The sequence below is a fragment of the Schistocerca serialis genome, chromosome 8, assembly GCF_023864345.2.
Source record: "Schistocerca serialis cubense isolate TAMUIC-IGC-003099 chromosome 8, iqSchSeri2.2, whole genome shotgun sequence".
Classification (NCBI taxonomy): Eukaryota; Metazoa; Arthropoda; class Insecta; order Orthoptera; family Acrididae; genus Schistocerca; species Schistocerca serialis.
The window spans coordinates 353813729-353833333 of record NC_064645.1 but is presented as its reverse complement, the minus strand read 5'-3'; the positions used below and the strand labels follow the sequence as shown (position 1 = coordinate 353833333).

Here is a 19605-nt window from a genome sequence, read left to right as displayed (position 1 = left end):
GGAAGGCAGCAGAGGATCAAATAGGTAAAAAGACGAGGGCTAATAGAAATCCTTTGGTAACAGAAGAGATACTGAATTTAATTGGTGAAAGGAGAAAATACAAAAATGCAGTAAATGAAGCAAGCAAAAAGGAATACAAACGCCTCAAAAATGAGATCGGCAGGAAGTGCAAAATGGCTAAGCAGGGATGGCTAGAGGACAAATGTAAGGATGTAGAGGCCTATCTCACTAGGGGTAAGATAGATACCGCCTACAGGAAAATTAAAGAGACCTTTGGAGATAAGAGAACGACTTGTATGAATATCAAGAGCTCAGATGGAAACCCAGTTCTAAGCAAAGAAGGGAAAGCAGAAAGGTGGAAGGAGTATATAGAGGGTCTATACAAGGGCGATGTACTTGGGGACAATATTATGGAAATGGAAGAGGATAGATGAAGATGAAATGGGAGGTACGATACTGCGTGAAGAGTTTGACAGAGCACTGAAAGACCTGAGTCGAAACAAGGCCCCCGGAGTAGACAATATTCCATTGGAACTACTGACGGCCGTGGGAGAGCCAGTCCTGACAAAACTCTACCATCTGGTGAGCAAGATGTATGAAACAGGTGAAATACCCTCAGACTTCAAGAAGAATATAATAATTCCAATCCCAAAGAAAGCAGGCGTTGACAGATGTGAAAATTACCGAACTATCAGCTTAATAAGTCACAGCTGCAAAATACTAACGCGAATTCTTTACAGACGAATGGAAAAACTAGTAGAAGCCAACCTCGGGGAAGATCAGTTTGGATTCCGTAGAAACACTGGAACACGTGAGGCAATACTGACCTTACGACTTATCTTAGAAGAAAGATTAAGGAAAGGCAAACCTACGTTTCTAGCATTGGTAGACTTAGAGAAAGCTGTTGACAATGTTGACTCGAATACTCTCTTTCAAAGTCTGAAGGTGGCAGGGGTAAAATACAGGGAGCGAAAAGCTGTTTACAATTTGTGCAGAAACCAGATGGCAGCTATAAGAGTCGAAGGGCATGAAAGGGAAGCAGTGGTTGGGAAGGGAGTGAGACAGGGTTGTAGCCTCTCCCAGATGTTATTCAATCTCTATATTGAGCAAGCAGTAAAGGAGACAAAAGAAAAATTCGAAGTAGGAATTAAAATCTACGGAGAAGAAATTAGAACATTGAGGTTCACCGATGACATTGTAATTCTGTCAGAGACAGCAAAGGACCTGGAAGAGAAGTTGAACGGAATGGACAGTGTCTTGAAAGGAGGACATGAGATGAACAACAACGAAAGCAAAACGAGAATAATGGAATGTAGTCGAATTAAGTCAGGTTATGCTGAGGGTATTAGATTAGGAAATGAGACGCTTAAAGTAGCAAATGAATTTTGCTATTTGAGGAGCAAAATAATTGATGATTGTCGAAGTAGAGAGGATATAAAATATAGACTGGCAGTGGCAAGGAAAGTGTTTCTGAAGAAGAGAAATTTGTTAACATCGAGTGTAGATTTAAGTGTCAGGAAGTCTTTTCTGAAAGTATTTGTATGGAGTGTAGCCATGTATGGAAGTGAAACGTTTACGATAAGTAGTGTAGACAAAAAGAGAATAGAAGCTTTCGAAATGTCGTGCTGCAGAAGAATGCTGAAGATTAGTTGGGTAGATCACACAACTAATGAGGAGGTATTGAATAGAATTGGGGAGAAGAGAAATTTGTGTCATAACTTGACTAGAAGAAGGGATCGGTTGGTAGGACATATTCTGAGGCATCAAGGTATCACCAAATTTAGTACTGGAGGGCAGCGCGGAGGGTAAAAATCGTAGAGGGAGACCAAGAGATGAATACACTAATCAGATTCAGAAGGATGTAGGTTTCAGTAGGTACTGGGAGATGAAGAAACTTGAACTGTTGTTCAAGTTTCCTCTGACGCTATAAAGTTCCAACTTACGTTTTTGTTAGATAAATGAAAATACCTGCTGTCCTCAGGTTATCATGTGGTCCTGCATAGTACAGCCCATACAATAGAACAGATCGCATTTTCTGTTTATGCCCCTCTTTTGAAATGTAGCTGTGAGTCTGACAACTAATTATGTTAACTATGCTCTTGTAAACTGAATTCCCGAAAGTCTTGAAAACCACTGACAGATGTTTATTATACCTATCATCTCTTTATCCCCTTTATTTTATAAAAAGTACTTTTACGAACTAGTATTTCTTCATAAGTCAGCTTGATATCTCATCATACCTACGTGACTTAACTTTTCACTAATGTAATAAATAACTCAGTCTCCTCCTAACTTGTTCACTGTTCATCTTATGACTCAAAACGCACCTACAATTCATATTACTTCAGTACTGTCCATACCATGTACAAGCGCACTCACATAGCGTCTTCGCTGTTTTTAAGAACCTATAGACTGTATATTATGAAAATACCTAATGCTCACTATTTCACTAACAGCACTGTTTGGATATTTTAACTGTCGCCTCGAATTCATTACATACAAGGGAAGCTCTCATCCTCAATAGCACAGTTGCTGCTTGAAGGTATGTGTTATTCTCAGCGTTTAAACATGCGTAGCTTAAGTTCATTTCTGTCAGACACACTCTCATTTCAGTACGCATACAAGTAGTCTGATCAACGAAGGGTTGCATGTTTATATTGACCGTCTGAAAATACAATTCCAACAGACTCATATCGCAACCTCGCAATACAACTTTTAAGACTGTCTTCCCAAATCAGAAGCAACTTTAGATTATACGTGTGATTAAATAGAGTTAGTACATTAACATGAATACATTGTATGGCCTACAAATATGAATGAAAAATATGCCTTATGTATATCCTTTCTCGGATCCTAATGCGACCAGATAGTTCTTGTGTACACAACTTACACAATAAATAATACCGCACGTCTTATTACGTATTGTATTCGATACCATCGTTACTAGCATCAAGGCACAATAGGACATGCACTGACGTCAACAATAAGTCAAACAGAAAAACTTTTAACATCAGTTTAAATCTGAACTAAGACTGCACCTAACTTATATTACCTTGCTCAATTTAGACCATTCAAAACCCAGCAAAACGTTTAACGTATCATTAACTCCTCGAGACCATAGCCACACGCACATTTCATTTCATACCTTCTCATTGTTGCAATTTGTACTCATTTAAGTAACGTAGACAACTCATGTGCCAGCAGCGCTAAAAATAACTTTTTCAGTCTAGTGCTCAAAAGCCTACATCATATTCAACGCTAACGTAACCATATAGCCACAAGTAATAGTAACGGTTGTCTTTTAATCAGTATCAGAAATCATTGATATACCTATGTACACACATCTATGCCCAGCGTACAGGCTCTATTAAATTTGTTCTTTACTTACAAAAGTTCATTTGTCTATAGGGAAAACACAGTCCACCAAATTACTACTAGCAATTAATTAAAAATCGTTTTAGATTTCTTTCACTGTGGAATGAACATTAATCAATACATAGACATATAAACTTCATTCCACATATAAATACATCTTGTGCAATGCATACTTTTGTAAGTGTAAAGCAGTTCCTGCCTAGTGGTTAAAAACTTCTCACGCTACAGGTAAAACGTCCAGTTACAGATATTCACTCCGCAGTACATAATTCTACATTTCACATAATTACTTACACATACACCTACAGCACACTACTGGAAGTTTCTTTTCAGATCCAACATGGGATGCAGTCGGCTGAATCTAAGTAAAAAAGGTCCATCGTTTGGCACGTTAGCAATCTCAAATGGACTTGTATATAGAGTTCCCATTTATTATTTTTCTTACGCAGCCCAGATGTATTCCTTGGGTTTCAATATGCTGTAAGAAAAATTTAGTATCCGAATTTTGATCTTCATAAGTTGGTACTTACGACAGCATCCAGAATTTCACGTAATACGCTGTGTATAAGTTCAGTATGATCTTGCCATATTTTTGTCGCTATTAAGACATTGTTCACAAAGAGGGATACCCTATTAACCAACTCTGGACCGAGTACAGTTATGGCCCTGCATTAAAGACACCTGAACTAGCGTTTAAGAAGAAGGACAACTGATAGTTTTTACCTGCATAGACAAAGTAAGTATAGCTCCACGACTCCTCAGATATAGGAATTTGCGAACTGGAGGTAGAGAGATCTGTACTACTTAGATATTTAATTCCATGGAATTTTTGTATTTGTTCCTCGGTATCTTCTGGCTGGGTCCAGACAGATACAAAGATCTTATTAATTTATTAACAGCTCGGGCATTTATAATTAGCCTGGTATTCCCTCCTGATTTCGCTGCTGCTCATGGATGGTTCAGTTGCGTTCCAACTCAGCAAATTTGCTTATTACCCTAGTGATGTCAGGGATTTTACCCATGGAATGGAGTAGCAATTATACATAAGATTTCATGTCGAATGATATGAAGGTGGCAATTATAACCTCCTATTTAACTAGACCTTCCTTCAAAGGCTTCTGAATACGATAAAAAGTTCCTGCTAAATCAGGCTGCTGATTACCGCTTAAATATTTATATTCATCTACTTTATTAACGGTTTGCTCCCTTAACACAGATAACGGTACTTATCTCAAGTGCTACCCATGTGTACTACTAGTCTTACTCCTGATCAGTTTTATTTCTATGCCTCGGTAATATTTACCTCGGCCAGCAACTGTTTTTATGAATTTCACGTTCACCACAGCACAGTCAAATACAAAGTGGCATTTCCTGGAAGAACTATCAATCATTTCATCCGTTTGTCGAACCAATCTACATGTAAAATACAATCTACAACCGAAGAATTAATAAGTAGAAATATGTACTGTTTTGCTAAATTTCCCAGATTAACAGTGCCTCAAGTCCCCAGAATCTTGCACTGAGTGTGGATGGTTGCAACAGCTACAGGGACGTTGTGTTGGGGGTGAAGTGGTCTACTGTAGGCACCCCAGCAAGGACAAAGATATCTGGAACTTCCTCTCATACTAATGGGGTGGCGGCCAAGTGTGGAGCTGCCTCAGGTGTGAGCAGCCTTGTGAGGCATAAACGTTAGCATCATCGGCGTGACGCAGAGTACCATAGGCTCGACATTATATCACTGCCCAGCTGTTCAGTGATGACGGGCTAGTTCAAATATCCTGCTTCTTCGTGCTGATTTCTGATGTTTTCCACGGTTAGAGTGTCGCACCAAATCATCTGGAATGGGTCGGTGATGCCCTGGCTAACGTAATTCTGCAGGCTGCTTCACGAATTGGCTGCGTTTTCTGTCGTCGCAGAATAGTTTATCACGCAGTTCCCTGGTCCGCTGTCACCACCTTGGTGGCCTGGTTTTAATATGGTTTTTCTCTGCTGGCTCCTTGTGTCATTTTGTAACTTTATTCTTTCACATTATTGTTGTCAGGCTGTTACCCACATATGCAGTTTTCGGCGACTGTGACGTTGTTCTGTGTCGATCTTTACAATGAACTGCATCGGACTGAAATTCATTTCTAATGTCATTTGTGTCGTCATATCGTACCAGCTACATCGATTTGTCACTGCACTTACCCCACTTCGTGATCATCATCTCGGGGTACAAGTAGACCGCAATTAGTTTCCCAGTGCTGCTGTAAATGGGCGACTGCCTTTCTCTGCCACATTTCTGTCAAGAACCTGATTTCCCCAGTTTTCATCAGTTTGATGCCCATTATGTCAGTTTTTCCACTGACTGTGTGCTGCTATTTGCGCGTTCAGGGCAGTATCTACTGTCATTGAATCTTAGTCTGCATCTGCTTGAATGATTATAATGATTCTGATGGTAGCTGTTATTGCCATTGTGCTGCCCTATTGGCACAGTGTGTAGCTTGGTAGGATTTACATCTTGATTTGGCCCAGAATTGTGACTTTTGGTGTCGCTGTATTTAAATTTTGCACTATGTGTCCGTATTTTCACCCTCCACGAATGAGGGCAAAGGATTCAAGTACAGACAGGAATTTCTCAAGATTTGTATTGGGAAAAAATAAGAGTTTCCTCTTACGTTTCTGGGCCGTTTCGTCCTTAATATTCTCAATATATCATGGTGAGACATGGCGATATCCCAGCACCTTCTTTTGTTGATGTATTTTCACACGCTACCTCGACGGGCATGAAACAGATCAGTGTTGAAATCCTCACTGTTGAGTAGTTCCTGTATCCCCACAGACCAGTATTTGGCTACAAAAGACTTCTCAAATCTGTCTTGTGTCTGGTAATACTCGGCTACCGCTATAGCCCTGAATAGGGCGTGTCCCTCACTGTGACGACTAACAAAACCTGTTTTCTGAGGATTTTGCCAGGAACACGGCAATGCTCTGCAGAACGCTCAAATGAGCAGAATTTTATGAACATTTATTTAAGACACAAAGGAATTACGGACATTGGCTGCGAGCGGGCATTCATTTAAATCAACGGAGAAATTTGAAAATTTGCGCTGGGCCAAGATTCGAGTCCTTGTATCTTGCTTACTTGGCAGATGCGCTGACCAATGTGCCATATTTTCCTAGGAATGGAGTTCCACCGTTTGGTGGGCTCTTTGGTTTGCGAATTTTGGCTGGTGAAGATTTGTTTTTGGATGAATTGCATCATACAATGCAGCTTCCATGAGCTCATCTCGACAATGTATTTTCATCTTTTGTGTAACCGAGAGACCAATATCTGTCTCAACGTTTCCACAAGAGAACCTTTGCAGCTTGAATACAACATTCTCTCCTTTATCGAAAACTAGTACCCTGGCATTGAATATATGAAACACTATGGTTTCCATGTAATCCCCGTCATGAGTGTGCTTGAAATTGTATAAGTGATAGCGGGCGTTATTAGTAATAACTTTCTGGCTTAATTTAGCTACAGGAACATTTCTAGCAGTGGCAAGATGTTTCTTTTCTTCATCGAGATCTATCCTTACCTGTACATAGTTGTATGCGTCATCAAGCATACCACAAATAGCTTGCCGAGCATCTTTTGTGATGGGAAAGGCAACTCCTGACACAGTCTGGTTTCTGGAGTCAACATTGACACCAACTTCAGTGCATTTGAGTTCTGCTAGTTCTTCTTCTGGCGACCAGCTAATGACTACCCATCCATAGCCAGATGTATATTTTGAGTCCAACCTGTGTAATATGTACGATGGCTGCTCATCTTCGACAAGAGGAATAATGCCGTTGTCAAAATCTTCTTGCCATGTTCCAACTGCCTCTTTAAATGTTACCAAAGAGAGTTACTCCTTCTCTATAGAGGCCTTTAAATACAGGAATATTTCCTCCTTCAAATTTTCAAAAAAACTTTTTGAGGGCATCATTTGCGCGTTTTACCGTCTGATGAGGCATTTAATACTGTAGTAAATATAAATGTAAATATAAATGTAGAAGCAAAATACTCCCCAACCCTCCTTTTCGGAAAACCTACCAAAGTCTTCAATGCCATCGAGACACGGTATTCATCGCAACTGCATGGAGTCACCTAGCACGCCTCCCAACAACCAAATTTTTGACTCAGCCCCTTACACATTATCCTCTTGACTCGCAGCTTTTCGCCAGTTCTTGTAACAGTTCGAGTCTGGTGTGCATCTGCACTGAAGGGATCACTGGCTGCCCTCGCCTTACTGTGTGTGTGTGTGTGTGTGTGTGTGTGTGTGTGTGTGTGTGTGTGTGTGTGTGGTGTCTATTCTTTCGAACATGTCCAAAAGAACAGACGCCATTTTGAATCAGCAGCCACAAGGTATTAAGACACAAAGGAAGTGCAGACATTGGCTGTGAGCAGGGATTGATTTAAATCAATAGAAATGTTGAAGATTTCTGTTCGACCAGGATTCCAACCCGGGTCTCTTGTTTATTGGGCAGATGCACTGAACACTGTGCCATCGAGACACAATGCATGGACCACCCTCACACGTCTCACACCAGACTCAAATTCTCATCTTACCCAAACAAAACTAACGCAGTGCCCCATGTCAACTATCCTCGTTACTCGCGGCATTTCACCGATTTCCGTAACAGTTCGCACCTGGTGTGTATCAGCCCTGAAAAGATCTTTGGTACTCCTCACCTTCCTTATATATGTCCAAAAGAACAGACACCATTTTGATCCCACAGCGACATGAGTTAAAACACAAAGCAATTACACACATTGGCCGCGTGCTAGAGTAGTCCGTGCAGTTGCAATGAACACTGTGTCTGGATAGCTCAGTGGTGCCAGCGCGGAAGCTCAGCATGTTTTCGGTCAGAGGGCAAGACTGGCCTCTGTAATAAGAAAAAAATAAAAAATAAAAAGAAACTGAGTGAAAGTATCAACGATGAACTTGGACCGCGTGTCACATGACGTCCGCCCCTGCCAAACGCAGCCAACAATACTGTACAAAATGAAAAAAGTGGTCAGCGCATCTGCCTAATAAGCATGAGAGCTGGGTTCGAATCCCGGTCCGCAACAAATTTTCAAATTCCCCATTGATTTGAATCATTGCCAGCTCACAGCCAATGCCTGTTATTCTTCTATCTTAATTCATAGTGGCCGCTGGATCAAAATGAATATTTCTTTTGTGAGAGAAAATCACCTGCAATTGCCGATGTCTGCTCACATTTTCCTCCAGCAGCACAGAAGTAACGAGGGTGCAGCCCCATATTACTTGGTGCATCGAGCAGTAACGCCAACATCTCACATTGCCTCACTGCAGCTTGCTCCACGTAGGTTCAAAATTGTGAATACCTATCGAACTCTGTGCCACTGCCTGCTTATCATGCGCCAGTCCTTTACCTCAGATAATAATTTTTTCTCGTTTTTGATTTGCTTACTGTGGTGTGCGTTCTGTAAGACCTTCGGCACACATACCATCAGATTATCTGACTTGTCGCTCTAACGAAGTAGGCGAGTGTCAGCAATATGTCTCGTGGTCTTATCGTGGCGTATTTATCTTCTGCCGTTAGGTCAGACGATAGAAATGCCACTTGCACGCTTAGAGTAGCAGATTGACGGTGATCAACTTTAAACAGAACTTGATTAATTTTCACACATATTTATTAAAATAATAAAAATCATAGATATTACGTAACTTGATTCTGGATGCTGTTTACAATTGACAATCTGAAGTTCCTTTGGTCTTGGTACGTTAACATTATTCTCACATCTCTCTGATACTTGACAAAGTGTCTATACATTTCTCTTCATGGCTATGCACAGGAATATGATAATCTTATTAGGCACAGACTGAAACTTGACTATAGACTAATGCAGACTAATGCAGACTGACTAATCGGAGGTCGGTACACTCGTTGTAATACCTCGCGCGTTCAGGTATCACGGTGCGAGTGTGATCCGCGAGGAGAAAAGGTTCTACGTTAGCAGCAATCTCATTGGCTGCGTTACATATTAATACCCGGATCGGCGGAAGCAGAATTTGGTCCGTCTTTATGGCAGCGCCATCTCGTAGAGCGGAGACGGACGAGCGCTGCGCCTGCGCTGTTGTGCTTAGCGGGGCGCGCTCTAGTGGGAAAGTTGTGTACGCGCTGACTACGCGGAACTATGTACACAACACTCACTAATGGCGTTGTACCACAGTTCCAAATGCTATTCTAATTTTCGTTTCATTTTACAGTTCCATTTCTGCGTAACTGACTGGACGATCCTGTTCAGACGTAACCTCGTTTTTCATTCAACCGATTGCTTCTTGGAACTTTGTATGTATTCTTTCAGTGATCAATGAGTCATTTCCCGACATGCAGGAAGCTAATTCATCTGTAAATTTTTGTTGTTGTAAACAATACTGTTCGTGTATTGATTTCCCTGTTCGGCAGCAACATGGTTTACCCAATCTGAGAGCTGTCGAACAGTTTCAGATGGTAACTTTGCACCTGTTTGATTTTAAGGACTTCATTGTTCAATTTCTGCACGAATTCTGTCAGACGTGCCTGTGCTGACTCCAATGCTAAAATTTCAGCTTATAATCGCTCTGACACAGCGTCTTTCTTTGAACAAATTTCGCTCGAGTATAAAATTTTCTTTTCCCGAAATTTCCATCGCTAATACCTTAGGCTTTTCTGAAGTCTTTCTGCTCTGCAGACACATTCACTTGCTGTAACGAAACTTAAAAAAAATGGTTCAAATGGCTCTGAGCACTATGGGACTTAACTTCTGAGGTCATCAGTCCCCTAGAACTTTGAACTACTGAAACCTAACTAACCTAAGGACATCACACACATCCATTCCCGAGGCAGGATTTGAACCTGCGACCGTAGCGGTCTAACGAAATTTCACCTACCCGTTGTAGGACTATGGGCATTGTCGAAAAAATTAACTCTTGTTTCTTATAAAATTCTGCTAATGGATCAGTCGACTGATGATTGACTTCCATGAGCGGTAGATTCTTCCACTGCAGAGTTAATTCGACTTCCCTAATCTAAGTGCAATACATGTCTAGTTGTTTCGATATTTTTCCTCTAACACGTACATGAACAAAATTCCAAAAAAATCAAACTTTCCTCACTACAAGAATAATTAGTAGCAACACTTGTTACTCCATTCAATGATTGATAATAGTAATAGTAGCGTCGTAATAACCATCCTAAAATATACAATCTAACAGCCCCTGTCCCTGTTGTTGGCACTACCCAATTTTTCAAGCACTTGTCTCATTAATATACTGACTGACAAAAAAGATGCAGCTCCCATAAGTGGAGAAGAAACTTTATGGGTAATTGGCGGGTTCAGAGCGTACGTGATTGAGCTTTAGCGTCTCATTTCAGGTTCTCAGTATCGATAGCTTCTAGCTCGCATCTTACGATGTGACTGTGTGATTCTAGGGCCAAATTATTGTCCTGTCTGCTCTGGTTCAATGTGCTTCTAATGTGACTTGTGATAATAAGCTGGCCCCGGATTTTTTTCTTAATTTTTGCGCTTGTATGTAAGTTGTTCTATGCAAGAGAACAAGCTGTTTCTGAATTTTAATATTTTTTTCACCGTGTTTCACAAGCTGGTGTACTCTCTGGTATTATTACTATTCAGTCCTTCAAGTTTCCTAAGTTATGACCTCCAGGTAATGGTAAGACCTTAGCGAGTTGTTATTTGTATTCCTTCCTGGAGGAATTTACAGCTCCCTTTGAGTAGTTCTCTTTTACGCCTCACACTTTTTGGAAGGCTTATTTCGTAGGACCCATGGCCTTATTGGAGAGGTGCTATAAGGGCAATCTCGGTTAAAGAAGAACTTTCAATAGTAGTGTAATTCAGTGAGTCATTTTTATGTTCGGTTTTGGTTGACAGCACCAACTAAGATGCCGTGAGTGCGTTCCGTTGTGGCGGCTTACTGCCACATAGGCCTGGCTTGCTTGCGAGTGTGTGTACGGCTCCCGAGCATTTCCTAGCGCGGCTTGCTATTTGTTTGGAGTTGCGTATCCTGACTGTCTGCCCTCAAGATGAGTACCTTATGCTATCTGAGATGCACTCCAAATGAAACTTTTCTGTAGGTAAAAACGCGTTTACATGATTAATTGCTTCCGCAAGGGGAATTTGCCGTTCAATGGTATTGTCCCGGTTAATAGATAATGTAACTCTTCTCTAAATCTTGTTTTAAATTATTTGGTGTAAACCCTTAGAGTAAGCCGTACAGAAGAACTGTTATATCTTGTTAAATGGTTAATATTTATCGTTTGGGTGTGTGCCTAATACTTGGTTTTAAGCTCGCTCGCAGAAATTTATCAAATACTCAGTTTTAATTTGTTTTATTTTTATGGTTTATTTAAATTTTTTAAATATAATTTTTTAAAGCCAGAATTACAAATTATCTTCTAGCATCTTGCTTAAGTTCATTATTACTGTAATTCAGTGACTGTGTTATTCACCATTTTGCACACTTTCAAGTGTGTAAACTTAACAAGGCAAATTAACTTGGAATTTACATACCTATTTTTCTTAAAGGGGACCTGTTGTTACTTTGAAAAATAAGGGCCTAGTGCTTCCATGTCGTTTTCCATCATTTTACTAGTACGGGGGCATTACACAGATGATCACAAAAACGAATCCAATTTACCGTTCGTAATGGCAAACAATGGTCATCCAGTCAGCGCCGAGCCGCAGTTCGTGACTGTACATAATGCGATGCATACACAGCAGTTCTTGTTTCCTGGTCACGGAACAACGCCGAATGCAGCCGTTTGTATTGTGGTGTCAACGGCAGCTTAACGCTCTGGTCAGTGTACAGGGGATAGGTAAAATAATGTGCACACCTGTACTTACTTGGGGTTGGTTCGTTAATAAGGGTTTGGACCCCCATTTGCCCATAATACAGCTGCGCTTCTTCTTGGAATACTTGCATATAATGATTGTATAGTCCGCAGTGGAGTGTTATGCCGTTGTTTGATCAGAACCTCTTGTGACTCCTGTAGTGACGAGGGAGGCGGAAATCTGCTCCGGAGTCTGGTCTCCAATACCCCCCACAAGGGTTCGTTAATGTTAAAGTCCGCGGACTGTGTTGGCCAGGGAAGACGTGCAGTTTAGCTGTGTGAATGGGTGCATTATAGTCCTGAAATATGGCTTCATTGTTGGGAGACAACACCTGAATCACGGGGTGCACCTGATCACCTAAAATGTTCACGTAATCGTTCGCTGCAACACTGCCTTTGAGAGTAATGATGGGACCAGCAGAATACCTTCATATGGCTGCCCACACTATCACACTTCCACCTACGTGCTTAACCGCTGGAATCAAGCAATCAGGATTGTACCCTTCTTTTGGCGTTCTTCAGAGGTAGACACGGCCCGATGTCCCACATACCGAAAACGTTGACACGTCGGCCAATGTGACGTGTTTCCACTGATCAGCCTTCCAGGACTGATGCTCTTGATCCCACGTTTTACGGTTCTCTGCGTTAGTTGTCGTATTAATGGTTTCGGTGTAGCATCTCGTCCATGAATACTCACTTTATGGAGCTCTCGGCGGACAGAGTCGATAGATACGGGCTATCAAAGATGGCTATTGAGCTCTGCTGTCACTTTAGGCGACTTAGTTTTGTGTTGTTTTGACTCAATTCGTGTTAGCGTACGACGCTCTCTGTCATTTAGTTTTGATTTGCGCCCACTATTACGTTTACACGATGATGCCTTTCCACGCTTTGTGCAGGCTGTCATGACTGTTGAAACAGTTGCTCTTGAAATATTAAATAAGTTGGCCGTCTCGGTTACTGATGCTCCAGCTAATCGGGACCCCACGATTTGTCATCTTTAGAACTCTGCTAGGTCTTTCACTGAATGTCGATCTCGACATCTGAGTGCAAATACGAAGTGTGCACTACTCATAAAAAACCTGCACTGATGCCTAGTCCGCACTGGACACGAACACTCCAGCGCGACACGTGCATTACCTGCGTTGTTGACCGTCAAACACAACCATTCCATTGCCACCACTGTTCACATTATTTTGCCTATCCCCTGTAGCTCTAGTGCAGCTGCTGCTAGGGAGTCCATTACTTATACTTGGATGACAGGCGCACATATGATTATATGATGTGGTTTTGATGTGCTGCAGTCATGGACTGCGCGGCTGGTCCCGGCGGAGGTTCGAGTCCTCCCTCAGGCATTTCACACACATCTGAACATTTGATGTGCTTGGTGCACAATAAGGCAATCCCCCTTTGTGGTGGTCGATCGGAACCTTGATTACGAGTATATATGCCCTCACTTTCCGACGCAGTCCAACATCTGGCCTCTGTCATATCTGGATGCCCTGCAAATCTGAATACTGCACGATGTGAGCCGCCTGCCGTATGGAGTCACACAATGAAGCACCTTTCACGCTCTGTCAGTTGATGATTACGCTGCCTCACACGAGTACACGGATCTTAGAGACGATCACTCAACATCTGACGTTGTTCACGCCCTTTGCAAACCTACCACGCCAGATACGAGCACTAAACACGAACAACTCAAATATACGACGGCGGCCATTTGTTCTCAGAGAATAGCACCACTATTCATTTGGATACCAGCCGATGCTGCCATATGGACTCACACAATGAAGCGCCTTTCAAGCTCTGTCAGGTGACGATTACGCTGTGTCACACGAGTACACGGATCTTAGAGGTGATCACTCAACATCTGACGTTGTTCACTCCTCTTGTAAACCTACCACACCAGATATCGACACTAAACACGAACAACTCAAATATACTACGGTGGCCATTTGGTCTCAGAGAATGGCAGGTTATTCATTTAGATACCGGTGATGATGTACGAGTATATGATTATATTGACATTTTCTCACGTCGTCTGGGTTCTTTAATTTTTTTAGGCTATACATGGACAGACAGTCACATAAATTATACCTATGACATTAACACTTTATTACATTGTACACCCGTACTTTTCCATTCACAAACCACCTTTTATTATCACGATAATTGTAGTCTGATCCGTCTGGTGTTTATCTACGACAAGCATCATTTCGTCCTACGACTTATTTCGATACGTATCGGTAGCAGATACAACTCCATCCCATCGTTGCTACTAATAAAAAACTGTGAGCTGTGTTAAGACAGAGAAACAATCAGCGGTACATTGAAATGAGGTAAAAATTCCTGTTTGATGTTCTTCGACATGCGCAGCATGTTGAACTCATTCCAAAGATACTCCTACTCTATTAGCAGTTGCACAAACTGTGGATGACGTGACTGCTGAGATTTCTGATCAATGATTATCAGCAACGCTTCAGTCACTTTGTCTGTACAGGGTGTTTCAGAAATGATGGTCAATTTCAGGGATATGACAGGAATGACCATTCTAAACAATAAAGTCAACTAAACATGGGCTCTAAAACGCATGACTTAAGAGCAATGAGCAGTTCCTGATCATCAATACAGTTAAGCAAATCTCTTCTATTACAAGCTCTTTGCTTTCCATATTTTGGGAAGTGGTAATATGGACCAAAAAAAGAGAAAAAATATCCAGTAAACATGTGTGCTAAAATGCATACCTTAACAGCTATGAGTAAAAGTCAGCTGAGAAAGCGCTATTTTGAAATGATTGTCTCTCGCGATTCTCTTTCGGCGTTCGCTCCGATGGTGCAAAAGTTCCACCGCAGAAGAATTTATGTTTTCAGTGAATTTTAAAGACTTGACAAGGACGTCTGCCACCAAAGAAGTAAAAGAAGGAAAATGAAGCGGAGACAAGGGCAGAATTACAAAGCGTTTGGATCAAAGAGAAATATCCCCGAGAATAAATGACGAGACGCCTACTGAATAAGTATGGAAATTACTTATTCTATATTCAGCAGTGTAGATACAAAGGTTTTTGAAATTCTTTCCCATTGCGCAAAGAATTCGTCATCTCACCAGACGTGTGGGCTCGTACCAACTCGACATACTGCTCGTATGAGTTAAAACCTTTGCAGGGGCTATCGCTTTTTCTACGCTCTTCGGAATGTCACTTATAAAAAATTATTTTCTTCCATAATACGCTATTTTCCGTTTAATAACCGAAAGTACTGAGTCACAATATTCAGAAATAAATGTTGCTGGTGCAGTTTATAACTAAATTTTCATTTGTAAGAATGAAGAACTATGCAGTGAAATTTTCAAATCATAGCACAGAGTAGTTGAAGACAACACAGCAATTATATCAAAACATAGTTGAAATTACTTCCCCTACAACTATGGCCTGTTGAGAAACACAGAACCGTCAGTTAGTTCCATCACCATCTGCACTATTGCCATGGAAAATCTGGTATTCATTCATGAAGGTTATAGAAAAGGGAATAAACTCGAAGAAAGCAGTAACTGCAATCAGCAACATTCCTTTGAAATGAGTCAAGTATTACTGTAATTATAGTACCAGTTCGGTTATTACCGTCATGAATGCTGTGTTGCTGTCTGATGTCGCTAACTAGCTAATTAAAAAGGTAAAATCTCATTGTGATCCATGAAAAATCAGCCAAAGACTATTTTGGACCACTTACTAAGGAATTAAACTGGTGTTAACGCCCTTAAATAACAGAAAGGTGTCAAAACACTAATTAATGGTCCAAAAAAAGTAACTTTGTACTCTCGTTGTTGGTGTTCCGTCTGTATGTCGTCATTCTTTCTCTCTATCTTGCACAAGAGTACTGAATGACTGATGTGATACTGCAACAGTAATAATATGCGGCTCACATTCTGATGGAAGCCTTACGGTATAAAGTGACTCTGAAGGTTGCAATTTCAATATGGCTCATTAAAAATTTAATTAGATCTTCATTTGCCACCAAGAAGATGAGAATGCTTTTAACTACCTATGAATGTAAAATTATGGCCATAAATTGATCCCGTAACCTCATCATAAATAACTGTACGTTACATTGCCACAATAAAAAGAAGTGCTTCCTGAATGGTTTTAAAAGTTACGCAGCTGCATTTCCATTACTGAAAAATTTCTTCAGTTTGATAGTGAAGGAGACTAAATAATGTTTTGTTACCATCTCGCAAAATACATTAAATTATGTTATGAGGTACATATATTGGTTTTAACTCAAGCCTATCATTCTCTGAAACACTTGGAGTCACTCAATTCTACTAAGAATCTTGTCTGCTAAGCTGACAGCACTGTGACAGTATACTCTGACACGCTGTTGTTGTTGTGGTCTTCAGTCCTGAGACTGGTTTGATGCAGCTTTCCATGCTACTCTATCGTGTGCAAGCCACTTCATCTCCCAGTACCTACTGCAACCTACATCCTTCTGAATCTGCTTAGTGTATTCATCTCTTGGTCTCCCTCTACGATTTTTACCGTCCACGCTGCCCTCCAGTACTAAATTGGTGATCCCTTGATGCCTCAGAACATGTCCTACCAACAGATCCCTTCTTCTTGTGAGACAATCTTCTCTTCTCCTCAGTTCTATTCAGTACTTCCTCATTAGTTATGTGATCTACCCATCTAATCTTCAGCATTCTTCTGTAGCACCACATTTCGAAAGCTTCTATTCTCTTCTTGTCCTAACTATTTATCGTCCATGTTTCAATTCCATACACGGTTACACTCCATACAAATACTTTCAGAAATGACTTCCTGACACTTAAATCTATACTCGATGTTAACAAATTTCTCTTCTTCAGAAATGCTTTCCTTGCCATTGCCAGTCTACATTTTATATCTTCTCTACTTTGACCATCATCAGTTATTTTGCTCCCCAAATAGCAAAACTCCTTTACTATTTTAAGTGTCTCATTTCCTAATCTAATCCCGTCAGCATCACCCGACTTAATTCGACTACATTCCATTATCCTTGTTTTGCTTTTGTTGATGTTCATCTTATATCCTCCTTTCAAGACACTGTCCATTCCGTTAAACTGCTCTTCCAAGTACTTTCCAGTCTCTGACAGAATTACAATGTCATCGGCGAACCTCAAAGTTTTTATTCCTTCTCCGTGGATTTTAATACCTACTCCGAATTTTTCTTTTGTTTCCTTCACTGCTTGCCCAATATAGAGATTGAATAACATCTGGGAGAGGCTACAACCCTGTCTCACTCCCTTCCCAACCACTGCTTCCCTTTCATGCCCTTCGACTCTTATAACTGCCATCTGGTTTCTGCACAAATTGTAAACAGCTTTTCGCTCCCTGTATTTTACCCTGCCACCTTCAGAATGTGAAAGAGAGTATTCCAGTCAACATTGTCAAAAGCTTTCTCTAAGTCTACAATTGCTAGAAACGTAGGTTTGCCTTTCCTTAATCTAGCTTCTAAGATAAGTCGTAGGGTCAGTATTGCCTCACGTGTTCCAACATTTCTACGGAATCCAAACTGATCTTCTCCGAGGTCGGCTTCAACCAGTTTTTCCATTCGTCTGTAAAGAATTCGAGTTAGTATTTTGCAACCGTGACTTATTAAACTGATAGTTCGGTAATTTTGACATCTGTCAACACCTGCTTTCTTTGGGATTAGAATTATTTCATTCTTCTTGAAGTCTGAGGATATTTCGCCTGTCTCATACATCTTGCTCATCAGATGGTAGAGTTTTGTCAGGACTGGCTCTGCCAAGGCCGCCAGTAGTTCTAATGGAATGTTGTCTACTCCGGGGGCCTTGTTTCGACTCAGGTGTTTCAGTGCTCTGTCAAACTATTCACGCAGTATCATATCTCCCAATTCATCTTCATCTACATCCTCTTCCATTTCCATAATATTGTCCTCAAGTACATCGTCCTTGTATAGACCCTCTATATACTCCTTCCACCTTTCTGCTTTCCCTTCTTTGCTTAGAACTGGGTTTCCATCTGAGCTCTTGATACTCATGCAAGTGATTCTCTTTTCTGCAGAGGTCTCTTTAATTTTCCTGTAGGCAGTATCTATCTTACCCCTAGTGATATAAGCCTCTACATCCTTGCATTTGTCCTCTAGCCATCCCTGCTTAGCCATTTTGCACTTCTTGTTGATCTCATTTTTGAGACGTTTGTATTCCTTTTTGCCTGCTTCATTTACTGCATTTTTATATTTTCTCCTTTCATCAATTAAATTCAATATTTCTTCTGTTACCCCAGGATTTTTACCAGCCCTCGTCTTTTTACCTACTTGATCCTCTGCTGCGTTCACTACGTCATCCCTCAAAGCTACCCATTCTTCTTCTACTGTATTTCTTTACCCCATTCTTGTCAATCGTTCCCTTATGCTCCCCCTGAAACTCTGTACGACCTCTGGTTTAGTCAGTTTATCCAGGTCCCATCTCCTTAAATTACCACCTTACTCTGACACAGTGCACCTAAAATAGGTAAATTTAAGTAATACGTAAGCATTATTGAGCTTACAAGGAGAATAAATAATAGTGGCTAAACAGGCTAATTACAATTGGATTTACTGGCCATCTGCCGAATAAATCGTCGTACCGCATTCCATGGCACCGAACATGCCCTGTCACGAGACGGGAAGAGTTGATTACGTTCCGTGGAAACAAAGGCGATTAGATGAACAGCAGACAAGCTAGAGAGGAAGATTTTTCAAATAATTACATCAGGAAACACTTCAGCTTTGTGTGTCGATACAAGAAAAAATTCGAAAAACTGTTTTCTGGCGCTTAGATAGGTAAAATGAAAAGAGTTGCACGATATGTTTTCACAACACGAATACAAAGCAGATCGGGTTATAGATGAGAAAAGTGGCTTCAGGATAATTTTTGTTTTCCTTTCCTGATCTACGACCTCGTGGACTAGTTCTGGTCGTCTGTAACTTAATTAAACGGCACTGGATTGTATTAACTCTCGTGTGCATAATAACAAGTACCACTGCAACATTGGAAAAGAAACGTAATAAGCAGAAAATAATTAAATATGTAGATGATTTAATGAAGTCAGTAATTCTGCTTTTAGACGATAATTATTGGATTTACAGTGCATTACACGAATAAATGTGCGGCGTAATTTGAATTTCGTGGAACTCTGTGCTGTTACGCTAGCGCTGATTTCTAGAATTTCAGTAATGATGTTAGGATGTCCTATTCTGATTAGTCTCTACTCACTTCTTAACCATTCTGCAGCCGGACATTTGAAAGGGGGAGAAAAGAGTCAGATGAAAAAGTCAACTTTTTAAAGAGAAACACGAATGACTTAATCTGTACAACTAAAATAAAAAGCCT

At 40.8% G+C, this 19605-nt stretch overlaps 1 pseudogene; it reads right to left on the bottom strand.

Moving 5' to 3' along the window:
- Positions 1 to 5772: 5772 nt before the first annotated feature.
- Positions 5773 to 8649, bottom strand: LOC126417014 (twinfilin-like; annotated as a pseudogene).
- Positions 8650 to 19605: the final 10956 nt, after the last annotated feature.